The sequence below is a fragment of the Strongylocentrotus purpuratus genome, unplaced genomic scaffold, assembly GCF_000002235.5.
Source record: "Strongylocentrotus purpuratus isolate Spur 01 unplaced genomic scaffold, Spur_5.0 spur5_scaffold_20, whole genome shotgun sequence".
In the NCBI taxonomy this organism is placed as follows: Eukaryota; Metazoa; Echinodermata; class Echinoidea; order Camarodonta; family Strongylocentrotidae; genus Strongylocentrotus; species Strongylocentrotus purpuratus.
The window spans coordinates 50552109-50566276 of NW_022145606.1; positions in this window are offsets into that span (position 1 = coordinate 50552109).

A 14168-nucleotide genomic window follows, 5' to 3' on the forward strand; every position below is an offset into this window, starting at 1 on the left:
CTAAATGTCTGCATCGATCCTATGACAGACGACCTCTACGTCGTGACATCAGATGATGAGTACAAGACGTGTGTGATTGATCAGGTGATGAGTGGGAGTGACATGAAGAAGAGAAGAGTAGCATCATTCCCTCTGTCAACTAGACTGGACTTACGTGTACGGACGAATAGGAGCAGTCACCTTCTATCATCTCGGGTAATGATGACGTCATCAGGGAATATGATTGCTTGCGATGGAGACAACATTCTCATATTCAAAAAGCTATTGAGCCTATAAAGGCCTGTTCACGCGATAACCGGTTTTTGTTTTTATGTTTCTGTTTCTTTTTTTACTTTTTTTTTCTCGTGTGTTTGTGTGTTTATCTGTTTCATGCTTCTTATTTTATTTTTGTAAGACGTAAATGTAATGTGCTACACATTTTATGTATCTGAATTACACAGAGCTCACTAGTGCCGCATGTGAACTTTGTTGCGCGCAATTGCCACTCATTTACACATTTAAAAAATAGTCAGCCGCGGTCTATCGCTATATATCTGAAAAAGTCTTGAACCAATTCGTGTTGCTTCACGCTATGAGGCACCGTTTGTAAAATAATTATATAGACAAATTATATGTTATATACTCATTATTTAACCAATAATAACCATTATTTACATATAATGCAAGCAAAAGTTCATTTTTATTTGTATATAATTCTTAACACATTTTCATTTTCCATTTTTAATTGTTTGTTTATATAACCTTGCGTTTTTTTGTAATCTATATTAAAAGTAGCTACATTATACTTAGTACTTGTAAGAGTGAACTTAATTGGTGTTTCTTGTCGCTATTAAAAAAACTTGATACATTATGTAGGACCTCTTCTGACAAAAACAATGCTACAAAAAAGAAAATTAGCACGTCTTTATCCTCTTTTTATTTGTTTTGTTTTTGTTTTTTACCTGTCGTAATTTGTAAATAGCTACATTTCTTTTTTGTAAGGTCTATTTTGACAACACAAATAGAACAATGTCAGAAATTGCACGGATTTTGGGGGTATTTGTTTCCTTGTTTTAGCTTCTTCTTTTTTTCAAGTGTATATTGAAATTAGCCTTTCTGTATAATTTATAAGACTCAATGCTGTTGACTTTCCTTCTGTTATATGATACATTTATTCTATGAATATGTATTTGGATGGATAAAATCTATATAAGTAATACGCTAAGGCTCCGCGGGGGGCGCGACGTCTCCGCCAGCCTTTGTATTCTATTGTTTTTTAATGAGATCGCCGACCCAAGTTGGTGCGGCTATCTCCTCCTGAACCCTGCCCTCGGGGTACCCGTGCCGGGTGCCATCGTCCGCGGGAGAGTCTACTCTAGCGAATTGGCTATACTCCGCCCGAGGTCCTCCTCCGTGTCGACGTCCAGGGCGAAAACAGACGCGACATGCATAATGCAGGATATGCGTGACGACAGAGATACCTCATGGATATTCAACATTGCATCCGTAGACACACGACCGATGACTATCCACTCACATTAAGTTGCGTATTAAATGCACGACGCACAGGGTCGGGCTTACCCGAGTAAAGCATCTTTCTATAGGATATCCTTTGTATAGTAGCTGCGCAAGCCACAGAGATACACACGAAGCTTCCCGTCCACGTCCAAACTTAGAGACCTATTTGCATCATGATTGCCGCGATTTTTATATAGTTTTCGTGAATGGAGGTATGAAATGAAAGCTTATTTTGTGATTATTACGGCCATGCTACTAAATTTTGATTATCATTTTCTAAAGGAAAGTTTTCACAAGAAAACCATTGGACTGACAATTCAGTCGCAAGCTGCCTTCAGTCCTCTCACACATACAGTAGACACAGGGCAGTGTAACAACGGCACCGCGCACCGCAGCCGTCCGAGGCCTGCGGCGTCGGTGTTCGAGCTTCATGGAGTTACGCTGGAGTGTGTGCGAGTTCGATCAGCTGAGCTGAGCTCGAGTCGAAGAGATTTGACACTTTGAAATTGTTATCTGTTGGTTTGCATCACGATTTCAATATAGTTTCGTGAATAGATTTACGAAACCTGAGCTTAGAATTAGTAAAAGTATTACTAATGTCTACGTTTTTAAACGACTGTCTGATTTTCTTGTGAAAATTTTACTTTGAAAAATGATTATCGAAATTCATGGTCAGAAATAATCACAATCTAAAAGTTAGATCTATTAATTATGTTACAGTTCTTGCATCAAAGCAATGCATGAAAACTTAGTTATTGAACTAGAAAAATGTTGTTTTTTTAAATAGGCAATTAGTATTAAGTATTAAGCCTGAAACCTTCGCCTACTAAACAAATCTCAACAAAGTGTAGGCCTATCCTTTTATGAATTAATGAAAAAGTAGCCCCAGAAAAAAGAGCCCCCGAAAGTTGAAAAAGTAGCCCCCGAAAATTTCCCAAAAATTTGAAATGGAGCCCCCGAAATGAAAAAACTTAATTTTTTGCCTGCGCCCCCCCCCCCCCCCCTCTAGAATCCCGCGTGTATATAGTGTATATATATAATATAGGCGTGGGGTCCACGAGTTTCAAGGGGCCATAAACCCCCAAAAGCTCGGGGGTTACGTTCTTCAAAGTTGGGGGGGGGGGAGAGATCAGATCGCAGCGAGTTGAGTGTATATACAATATAGGCGTGGGGTCCACGGGTTTCAAGGGGCCATAAACCCCCGAAAGCTTGGGGGGTTTAGGCGTTTAGGGTCAGATGAGCATATTTTTAATACTTTATTTGTGACACTTGCGGGTCACTAATTGGCGTGGGGTCAATACGTAGTGTTGCGTACCAACTACGCTGGCCTACGTTACTATATGCTGAGGGACGGAAAGAGGTACGCAAGATGAACGAAAACAATTCAACATGTTTAATTTTTTTCGCGTACTTTCGGCGTAGAAACTTGACGCAGAAAGTACGCCTTTTTACGCAACAGTACGCTACCCTACGCCAGATCGTCAAAGCAGTAAAAGCTTTCTACACAGTAAGCAACCATAAGCAAACCTGTACGCCAGCCTACGCATAACCTACGCAGGGACTATTTTCCCATTAATATGCAGCCTAATTTCTGCGTAGTCGGTACGCCACACTACGGAACTCTACGCAGTTCCAGTGGCTTAAAGAATAACTACAGGTACAGTTGGATCGTTTTTGTTTTTTTTTATATATAAGGCCAAATTAAAAAAAAAACATGTTTAGCGTCCTGTTTTTTCGAAAAATGGGAAGGAGGAGGCCCTTTTTTTTTTTTTTTTTTTTTTTTTTCAAAATGGCCGCTCCGTACATTTTCCCTGACACTCTGGCTATTTTTCAAGAGGGCGGCCGACAATTTTTTTTTTTCTTTTTTAAAAACAGAAATACATTTAAGCAGTGCTTTTCATGTTTTTTTTCTTTCAAAAAATAAAAAAATTAAAAAAAATTAAAAAATAAAAATAGGAGGCGGCCCCCAAAAAGGAAGCAGACGGGAACGCTGTTTGTTTTTTTTCTTTCAAAAAAAAAAAAAAAAAAAAAAAAAAAAAATATTAAACAATTACAATTTTTTTTTTTTAAATTTAAAAAAAAAAAAAAAAATTAAAAAATTTAAAAAATAAATAGGAGGCGGTCCCCAAAAAGGAAGCAGGCGGGGACGCTGTTTTTTTTTCTTTCAAAAAAAAAAAAAAAAAATCAAAAAAAAAAAAATCAAAAAAATTTCAAAAAAAAAAAAAAATAGGAGGCGGCCCCCAAAAAGGAATCGGTCGGGGACGCTCAACATGTATATTTTTTTTTTTTTTAATGGCCTGAATGGCAGGCAAAGTTCTTGGTGGTTTTAATTTAGACAGTCTCTATATATCTATTTACACCCCCGTTCCTCTAGAATCCCGCGGATTTCCGCGGGTCCTGCTAGTGTTATATGATATACCAATGAAATATGCTGCATAGCATCAAGTCTGTATATAACACATAGTCATCGCAGTCGTATGGATACAACAAAATGTAATGTAAATTTCAAATTCGTGGATGATTTTTTTTTTATTGTACATAATATATTGTAACGAGACATGTTTGTGAGTTTTTGGTTTGATGGTTTTGGTTTACCTGACTGCTAAGAAAGCATTTGTATGCGTGTAAGTAAGCAGCCAGGGGACCAAGGGCAGTATCGCATCGACTTGGCTTCGAACCCGGGACTTGAATTCATTTTTAGTCGATAATGATCGAGCTTACCATCATAGTTATGGTGTCATTGGACAGATATAATATTTGCTTTGCATGAGTTAAAATGTGTGTGTTTCAAGAATGTATCCTCTCAACTTTTCTTTTCTTACTAAATTCTGGATAATTTGTGTTTCAGACACGGCCTCTTCGGGCTGTCTAAATTGAGTCATGCGTGATTTATTGACCAGATTTCTTTGCTTCATATGAAAGAAGAGAAATCATGCTTTCGATTAATGTCTTTGGGAATATTGAGTTAATTACCATCAATAAGTAGTTTCCTTTTTCATAGACACCCTGTACATACTTCAGATGCTAATAAGATGTGAATAGCTGCGTTGCCCTAGTATTGGTGAGAATCATTCATATTTTTTTCCTTAATATCATATATCATGTTAATCTGTTATATCTTTGATGGACCAAAATGTATAATATTGATATGTATTTCAACTTAGTCTTGTGTCAATTTAGTTATCCAGGTTACCATACAAAATGCACTGCCATAAAATGTAAATATCTGCATTGTACTATTATTTCTAAGATTCGTTCATATTTTTTCTCATCAGATATCATGTTTATCTATTCTATCTTTGATAGAAAAAAAAATAATATTGAAATAAGTTTCAATTCAATTTTGTGTCAGTTTTGTTATCCAAGACACCATACCATATTCACTGTCATAAAATATAAATAGCTGCATTGTACTAGTATTTCTAACATTTGCTCATATTTTCTTCTCATCGGATATTTTGTTAATCTATTCTATCTTTAGTAAAACAAATGCTATAAAATTAAGTGAGTTTCACTGCTCTGTAAATTGTGATATATCAACAGATTATACACGATACTAATGTGTTATCATGCAAAGCTGTACATTCAAATAAGAATCAAATTAGTTGATTTCTGTTAAATTGTGTAACATAAGATTATCTTTGTATATTCTGCGTACATGCCCGGTAATAATCTTGTACCTCTTTAGTTGGAGATCTATGGTTCTTTCGCTAGACTCCCATAGCTCAGTCCAATGGTAGAGGGTTCGAACCCAGCTTGGCCCTAACGTCCTTCCTTGAAAGACATTAATCCACACTGTGGACTCTCTACCCAGGTGTAGTAAATGGATACCTGACCATGCTGAGATAATAATAATCGCAAAGCCCGCAGGAAGAGCGTGTGACTACCCTGATAAATAAGACCCATTTATTATATTAATTATTTGTTTAATTATCTTTCTCTTTCCCTGAAGGGATGCCTTTCAATAACGGTTTTGTAATCAGATCGTAGACTTGGGGAAGAGTAGTATTTAAGTTTGACGATTCAATATCTACACAAACGTATTACGTATAAATGTGATACGTGATACGGGCCAAGTTGTCAAGGTTGATGGGATACGTGTTGTGCTAAACCAGGGCGATGTGACTTTAAGCCTTCCTGGCTAAACAATGGTGTAGTGATCATCACCAGTGGCAAACACATAATTTGTCCGGCTCCAACTCGTTGCTTGAATAAATTCGCGGTGAACCTCATGCCCAGGCTCTCTTCTTTGGAACCAGTACCTGGGATAACGAGCGAATATTGACATTAGCACTTCGGTACTTTTTGGGTGCGATTCCATGTAATGTGCCCAAAATGCAAGAATCGTGTTCACATACATAGGCCCTATGCTACAGTCACACGGCCATGTTACGGACCTGCGGATGCCTGCGTATATTTGGATAACGTATTTTACGTATGGATAACGTATATTCTGCGGATGCTTACGTATATTTCATCCGCAGCAAAATTTTGAGATTTTCAAAATTCCGCTGCGGATCTGCGTATGTCTGCGGATCCTGCGGATTGAATTACGGATGGATACGGATGCTTACGGATGATACGGATCCTTGCGGATGCTTACGGACTTTTATCCGTAAGCATCCGCAGCTACCGTAAGTGGCCGTGTCAAGAAGCTATTTATAACCGTTGAATAATGTTGCTTCCTGCCTTTATTCCCGTTAGTCATTGACATATCAAGGTTTTTTTCATTCATTGGTGAAAAATATGGAAAATGTCACAATGGGACACATTGCACTGAATCGCCCAATGCATGTAAATCGTTGACATTTGTCACAACATTACTGAAGGAGTCTGTGGAAGAAAAAAATAAAATTATCTCCCATAACTTTAATAGTTTGTACTTTTTTACAGACTTGACTTAATATTTCTTTTTGTTATGAAGTTAATATTTTTTTTTAAATTCCACTGTATTTTTTTTTATTATGAAACTAAATTTTGATATAATTTTGTGTATTTACCATGAAAGATATGAGTCTGTTCTCTGTAATAAAACTATACTGGTAGACAGGACGCTAATTATGATGAAGATATTCATTGTGATCTAATTCGTGTGTATTTGTCAATATTCATACCGAAATCACAAAATATGCGATAAAGAAGTAAAATAACAGAATATGTAAAGAAAAACAAATAGAGGCAAGAAAGAGAGAGACAGAAAGAGAGAGAGAGAGAGAGAGAGAGAGAGAGAGAGAGAGAGAGACAGACAGAGGGAATGTGAAAGAGAGAGGGGAGGGAGAGAGAGAGAGAGAGAGAGAGAGAGAAACGTAGAATGAAATAAACCCATAATCAAAGAGAAAGACTATGCTAGGGAAATAAATAAAAAAATAAATTTGTAATGAGAGAGAAATAAAGAAGGGAGGAAGATGTAAGACAAAGGAAGAAAGAAAGAGGATAGAGAGAAAGGGAGGAAAAAAGATAGTGAAAGAAGAGAGAGAGGACAGAGTAGAGAATGAGAGAGGGAAAAGAAAAAAATGGAGAGAAAGAGAGAGAGAATAGAGAGAGTGGGAAGAAGAGAAAGAGAGAAAGATAAAGAGAGAGAGAAAGAGAGAGAGAGAGAGGGAGAGAGACAGAAAAAGAGCCTGAGGTGAAAGAGAGAGCGAAGACATGAATTAGGAGCTCTGTCCTGTTCGTAATGAGAAACAGACTAGCGCCATCTATCAGAAATCAATAACATTCGCCATCATTCTGTTACAAAAATGTTATATGTTGTAACAGTAAGTACATCACTATTAAACCAATATTAAAGTCGGTTGGTTTGTGCCCAAAAGTAAGAGTAAAATAGATATGATACAAAAAAAGAAGAACACAAACCAAGACGGAAAAAAACACATGTACAAAAGAACTAAACAAACTAAATAACCGAATAGGGCCAGAACGTAAAGAATCTAAGATGATACTGTCTCAGTTGAAGGAAGCAGGGATGAGTTGCAAACATCACTGAATAAGGTAGTCATCGAAATTGAAAACCTGGGCCAGTCACTGAACCTGCAGAAAACAGAATGTATAGTAGTTTCTGCGAAGAAAAATGCACCTAGATGTATTTACATGCATGGAGAAGAGGGAAAACAAGAATACCAATTCTGCTACCTTGGGGTTTGATTACCTCAGATGGGAGGAAAAGGTGGGGAAAATTCTCCTAATTCTCATTCTTCTCCTCCTCCTCCTCCAAACTTAGGGTCTATCGAGTCCCACGCCCACGGCAGGGGAATCCCCAGGGTGCCTGACTCAGATCAACTGGGCTGGAAGTACTAGAAGGGGAAGGGTTAATATAATCGTGATATATTGCATAAGCAACCACTTTAGTTATAATGTTTTTACGGGTAGATGGCGACCTTCCACTTCACTTATGGGTTCTCGGTTCAACGTTTGATCAAAGAAATAATTTGGGCCGAAATGAATTCCTCTAGTCTTGTAATACGGCCTTCCTCCTCCTACTCGTCCTCTTCCTCCTTCTTCTCTTCTTCCTCATTCTACTATCCTTACTATTACTCCTTCGCTCCTTCTTCTCCTTCTCCTGTTTTCCATCTCCTCCTCCTCCTCTATCCTCCAATAAATAGAGAAATATCTGATGTGACTAGAAAAAGATGTGTGACGATTTTTGGATAGTTAGAGAGAGAGAGGGGAGGGGGTCAATAACAAAAGAAGTATGTGCAACGAGATGTGTACAAGAGTGAGAGAGAAAAAGAGAGAGAGAGGGAGAGCGAGAGAAACAAGGAGAGTGAGAAAGACAAGGAGAGTGAGAGAGAGAAGGAGAACGAGTGTGTGTGAGAGAGAGAGAGAGAGAGAGAGAGAGGGGGGGGGGACAGAGAGAGAAACGCACAACCATTCGGTCCATGTATTGTTTTTTTTTAATTAATTAATTAATTAACGGTCACCGTATATTTTTGAAAGTGGAGCTGATTATTGGTATGATCATATTGGCTAAACTTTACACATTTTGTGGTCTAAAACTACCTTCATATGCACGAGAAATGTCATAGATAAGAATAAGAGCAATAAAGGCATTTGCGGTCTGAAAACAGAGCTCAACTATCCCTCAGCAGACTATAATGATAAATAAGAGAGGATATATAATGAAAGGTCAGGTGGTTTTAAGAGAGAGAAAATGATCAGGTTCAATTACGTTCAAAACCACCAAGTATTACAAAATAACTCCTCACAAAGCACAAACTAAACAGCAGACGTAGTATACTATTGAGTGTCGCGGCCTCAATACACACACTGTACTCGCCTATTTCTGCATGACATGCACGCGCGCATACGTGAAAAAGTATCGTTGGCTTTGTACGGGGAATCCCCGTCGTTACTACATGTAGGTCGGTTTAGTCGACGTTAGATACATTTAGACGCCATCTTGATTTGTACATGGCGCGCAAAAGTCACCGGTATATTATCGAATAGTTCTTCTTCAGGCCAATGTTAATCATCAGAGGACAGCCAGTCGAGGAGGTAAACTTTCTTTCGGATTTCAAAATACGAAGGTGAGAACAGCAACTTAAATGTGTTTGTGGTTTGTTTTGATGGGGGTGTGGACATTATCGATGAAATGGTTATGATGAAATGAGCATAAAACGAGTATGAAACGAGTTTGTTTTGATGTGAGTGTGAGTATCAGTATGGACCTAGAATAAAAAACGGAAACAACAATGAGCTAGGGCATGTTATGTTTCATCACGAGGGAGAAAAATTATAGGGGAAATCAGGTTACTAAATGTGGAAGGCTTACTTTGTTCCCCCCCCCCCCCCCTCTCTCTCTCTCTTTGTGATGGAACAGGACATCTTTATTGAAGGAACAAATCCCTCCGTCTCTACCTCTCCTGCAAACCTTTTTTTCTGTCTGTCCCGATTTATGAGCCCCGTGTACAGTCTCCCTTTCCTCCACGCTCTTCCCATCTTTCCCAGCCCCCCCTCCCCCCCACCTCACCCCACTGCCTCTCTCCCTATATATTATGGCTCTGTATATACATGTATAGGCCTGTATGTATATATTGTGGAGTGCCAGGATTGTCAAGTCTAACAGACATGAGCTCTTATACCGAAGAACCAACTATTATCATTATTATAATTATTTGTATTATCATCCTTATTGTTATTATTATTATTATTATTATTATTATTATTAATATTGTTATTATTATTATTATTGAAATATTTAGTAATAGTAGTTTTATTATTATTATTATTATTATTATTATAACCATCATTGGTATTATTGTTTTTGTTATAACCATTATCTGTATGATTATTACTCTTATTATTATTATAATCATTTTTAGTATAATCATTGCTGTTATTATTATAATCATAATCATTATTACTATTGCTATTATTATCATTATTATTATTCTTATCATCATCCAATCTATACCTTATTTACAACTATATAGAGCTGGGTCTAATACATGGACCTAAAGCACTACAGAGGTGATGTCAACTTCACATAAACAATTTGGGCGGAAGGACCATGGGGTACCGAAAGATTACACTAGCCCTACCAGAACCCCAACTTTTTTTTGTTTATGTTTTTATTAAGAAATCAAATCATAACATATACAAACTTTCCAAAAAAAATACAAATGCTGTGTTACAAAGAAATTAATGACAAATTAAGATATTTACAAACAATTGAGATGATCTGGGGGGAAAAAAAGAAAAAAAGGCAGAGTACACGTAATAGAAATAATCAGAATTATAACAATTACAAGCACAAAAGCAAGAACCTCGAGATAGCATTGCATCAGAAACTGAAAATTTCGTTGGGCCCAAAATGAAGAAAAAGGAGTAAAAATAAGCCATCCACAGGTACAATGGAAACTCCAGACCACCAACAGGTTGGAGGAGCAAAGTCGAGGAATGAGACAATCCGCTCAACCCCCCTCCCCTCACACCCACACACCCTCAACACTCTCATACTAACACCCAAACACACAACCGCCCCCCCCCCCACCCCCAACCCCAACACACACAATCCACACGCAACATGCGGGTATGACAGATCGCCTCACACCCCGACCCCGCCCACTCCAGACACCCAGTCGGCGAATTGCGCAGACAGAGCGTGGGGAAAATCGACTGAAGTGATACAAATACAACGCATTCCTGAATAGGTAATAAGGAAACACGCGCAAACTGACCCAATTCCAATCGAGGTTATTGCTCATGTTACACAGTGGCAATGTGATTTGTAAACAAAAATTATATGCACACAAGTAATGTAAAATTATTTGACTATGGGAAATAACTAACAGCAATGTAAAAGGGGAAAAGAAGAAGAAAAAAAAGAGGTTGGAGTAACAATAAATACTCGTCCAGAACCCCAACTTGATCTTATCGCACAGTTCTCTGGCAATTTAAGGACCTGTCCAAATGGCAGATGCGGTCTGCTCATAGCTCACAAGGTGATGTAATGAGACAAACCTAAGACCTTTTATTCTACCATCCCCATGACGTGTCCCAATCATCCAATGGCACATGTGGAAATTTATTGACAATACTTAAATGGCAATCTATTTGGACGGTGAGTAGGTCAATGTAAATTATCGTTTTTATTATTATTGCTATTATTATTATTATTATTATTATTATTATTATTATTATTATTATTATTATCATCATCTTTTTTTTATAGGGCTGTGTTCTACAGGTCAATACTCTGATCAGGATGGCGGCTAAATTCAGCTCTGCAGAAGACATCTGTGAAGGAGAGAACTGTGAGGCAATCACGGATGTGACGTACTGCGTGAAGGAGAAGAAGAAGCTCTGCAATAACTGCGCCTCCACAGAGGGATGCATCGGAAAAGCAAGAAAGGGTGGGCCCAATCTATATTGTGTGAAGCATGATGAAGAAATCAAATTGTATTGTACAACACATGGTGTAGCACTGTGTTATTCATGCGCACATATAGATCATCATGAGCAGTGTTGCGTGCGACAGGATATAGAGGGCGCGATCATGGAAAGTAGAGCGAGTCTAACCACTCTAAAAGAAATGGCAAAGGACAAATTAAAGCTCTGTCGAGTTTATGGAGATCACATTCACCAGTGTAGGAAAGACACCGACACCCATCTACAAGCTGTGAAAGATGAAGTTGATTCGGTAATCAATGAGGCTATCCAAACAGACATAGACAGAGAGAAGGAGGATGCAGCAAAAATCAACCAGGATATTGATGAGAAGAATCAAAAACTTGAAGAGGAGATTCAGAAGATCAATGACAAGATTGTAAAGAACGATGAGGAGAGAGAGAAGCGACTCGAACTGAACCGTACAATCGCAGTGAAAAGACGAGAACCCATCGACAAAAAACAGCATAGTCTTCAAAAAGACATTCAAAACATCGCTGAAGAGAAAGAGAAAAAGATTGTGAAATTTGAAAAAACATGGCAAGATGACACGAAAATCACAGAGACTACAATACAGACACTTCACAGAGTACTTGAGGATGATCAAAATGTCGTCAAAGATGGGCATCGTGTGAAGACATCAGTGAGTGATGAATTAAAAAAGCAACTGAATGTGGATGTTGTGAAACGAATCACTGGTATCATATCGGGTGTGAGGTTTGTGAAGGGTGCTGGGAGAAAGAAGTATGATGGGAGGATTGATGGGTATGATGGGGAGTGGAAGCTCATCAATATAATCAATGTCAAAGATAAGATCCCATTCCCAACCATTGTAGGATGCATAGATGAATACAATGTGATCATCACAGATAGGACATCATACAGCCATCATACATACATGTTAGATATGAACACTAAACACACTCAGAGAGTGATAACCGGTAGTGATACATCATGGGTTATCTCCTGTGCATTGCTGAATGATGGCAAGGTAGTATGCGGTAACTACATTAGTGGATGTACTGGGGACAGTTTGACTGGATGCATCAGTGTGTATGACAGACAATGGAAGCACATCAATGACGTCACAATACCAAGAAACACAACGCGTGATTTCACAGCGGTGTTTTTAGCTGTTGACCAGGATGGGATGATCATCGCTGCTCAGGGAGGCCAGTCTAAGATATACGTCATCAACCCAGCTGATGGTAAGATCATGAATACCATCACATGTAAGGAGAATATAAGGATGCATGGTGTACTATCATCAGGTCACATCATCGCTCGACCCTCACCAGCAGATCACAGAGTGTTCATCATCGACAGACAGGGTGCTCAAAGGGAAATCCCCCACAGTGATGTCATCCTGAATGTCTGCATCGATCCTTTGACAGACGACCTCTACGTCGTGACATCAGATGATGAGTACAAGACGTGTGTGATTGATCAGGTGATGAGTGGGGGTGACATGGAGAAGAGTAGAGTAGCATCATTCCCTATATCAAGTAGACTGGGCTCACAAAGAGAGAGGCGATCGGTTCTTACATCATCTCATGGGGTGATGACGTCATCAGGGAATATGATTGCCTGTGATGGAGACAACATTTTCGTATTTAAAAAGCTATTGAGCCTATAATGGCCCGTTTACAATTAACGCTGTAAACCGTTTTTTTAAAAACTTTTTTAAAAACTTTTTTTTTATCGTGTGTGTTTGTTAAAGAGAGCATGTGTATGCTTGTATTAAAGTAAGCAACCAGGGGACCAAGGGCATTGGCGCATCGACTTGGTTTCGACCCGGGGCTTCCCGGTTGCGAGACCACTGCTCTACCACTGAGCCATCGCGTCTCTTGTTTAGAACTTTTAATTAATTTTAATAGTTATAGTGCCAGTGGACAGATAGAATATTATAGTATTAATGACTGCTTTGAGAGAAATAGTTGTTTTTATAAGCTCAAGGGAAGGTTAGAATTGTGCTATTACCCGAGGCGTGCCGAGGGGAATAGCCCAATTGTAACCTTCCCGAGAGCGTATAAAAACAACTATTTCTCGAATATTAAAGCAGTCATTAATACTTTTATATGCCGAAAAAAAATAGACTAAAAAATAAAAAATAAAAAATACTTTTTTTTTTTGTCGAAGGTGAGAGTCGAACCCTTGCGTACAATGAGTGATGAATCTTACACCAACGCCTTACACCACTCGTCCATCACGCGATGTTCACATGCTTGGCAGTTTTGTACAATATATACATTAAAATGGATTGAAACCGGCTTCGGCGTGATGAATGCTTCGCAAAAGCTCCATTAAACGGACCCTTCTTTTACTTTTGCAATGCATATTGGCACGAACTTAGATCAAGATCTATCGGCAGATGTTGTTTTTTTGTTTTTGGAAGTTTATTTTCGTCTTCATGTCAACAATGCAAGATAAAATTGTCGGTAAGATCGATCGAGATTCAATTGTATTGAAATTACCGACCAATCCTTCGCACACATACGGTATCCTCGATCGCTCAAACCATTTTTTAACATGTAAACCTATGGGGTAACCATGGAGGCTGACCTATTTTTTTAATAACCATGGTTATTAAAAATATTAAATGTTTTATGCATGGTTACCGGGAATTTTACAGGAACAGTTGAAGTTTATGAATGCAATTTCGACCAATCAGATGGCGGGATTTCTTAAGTGAGGTATATAATATCTTTTGCACGACGTGTGTTTTCAAAAATTGATCCTCCCAAATCATTTTCTTTTCTTACCCCCCCCCCCTAACATAATGAACT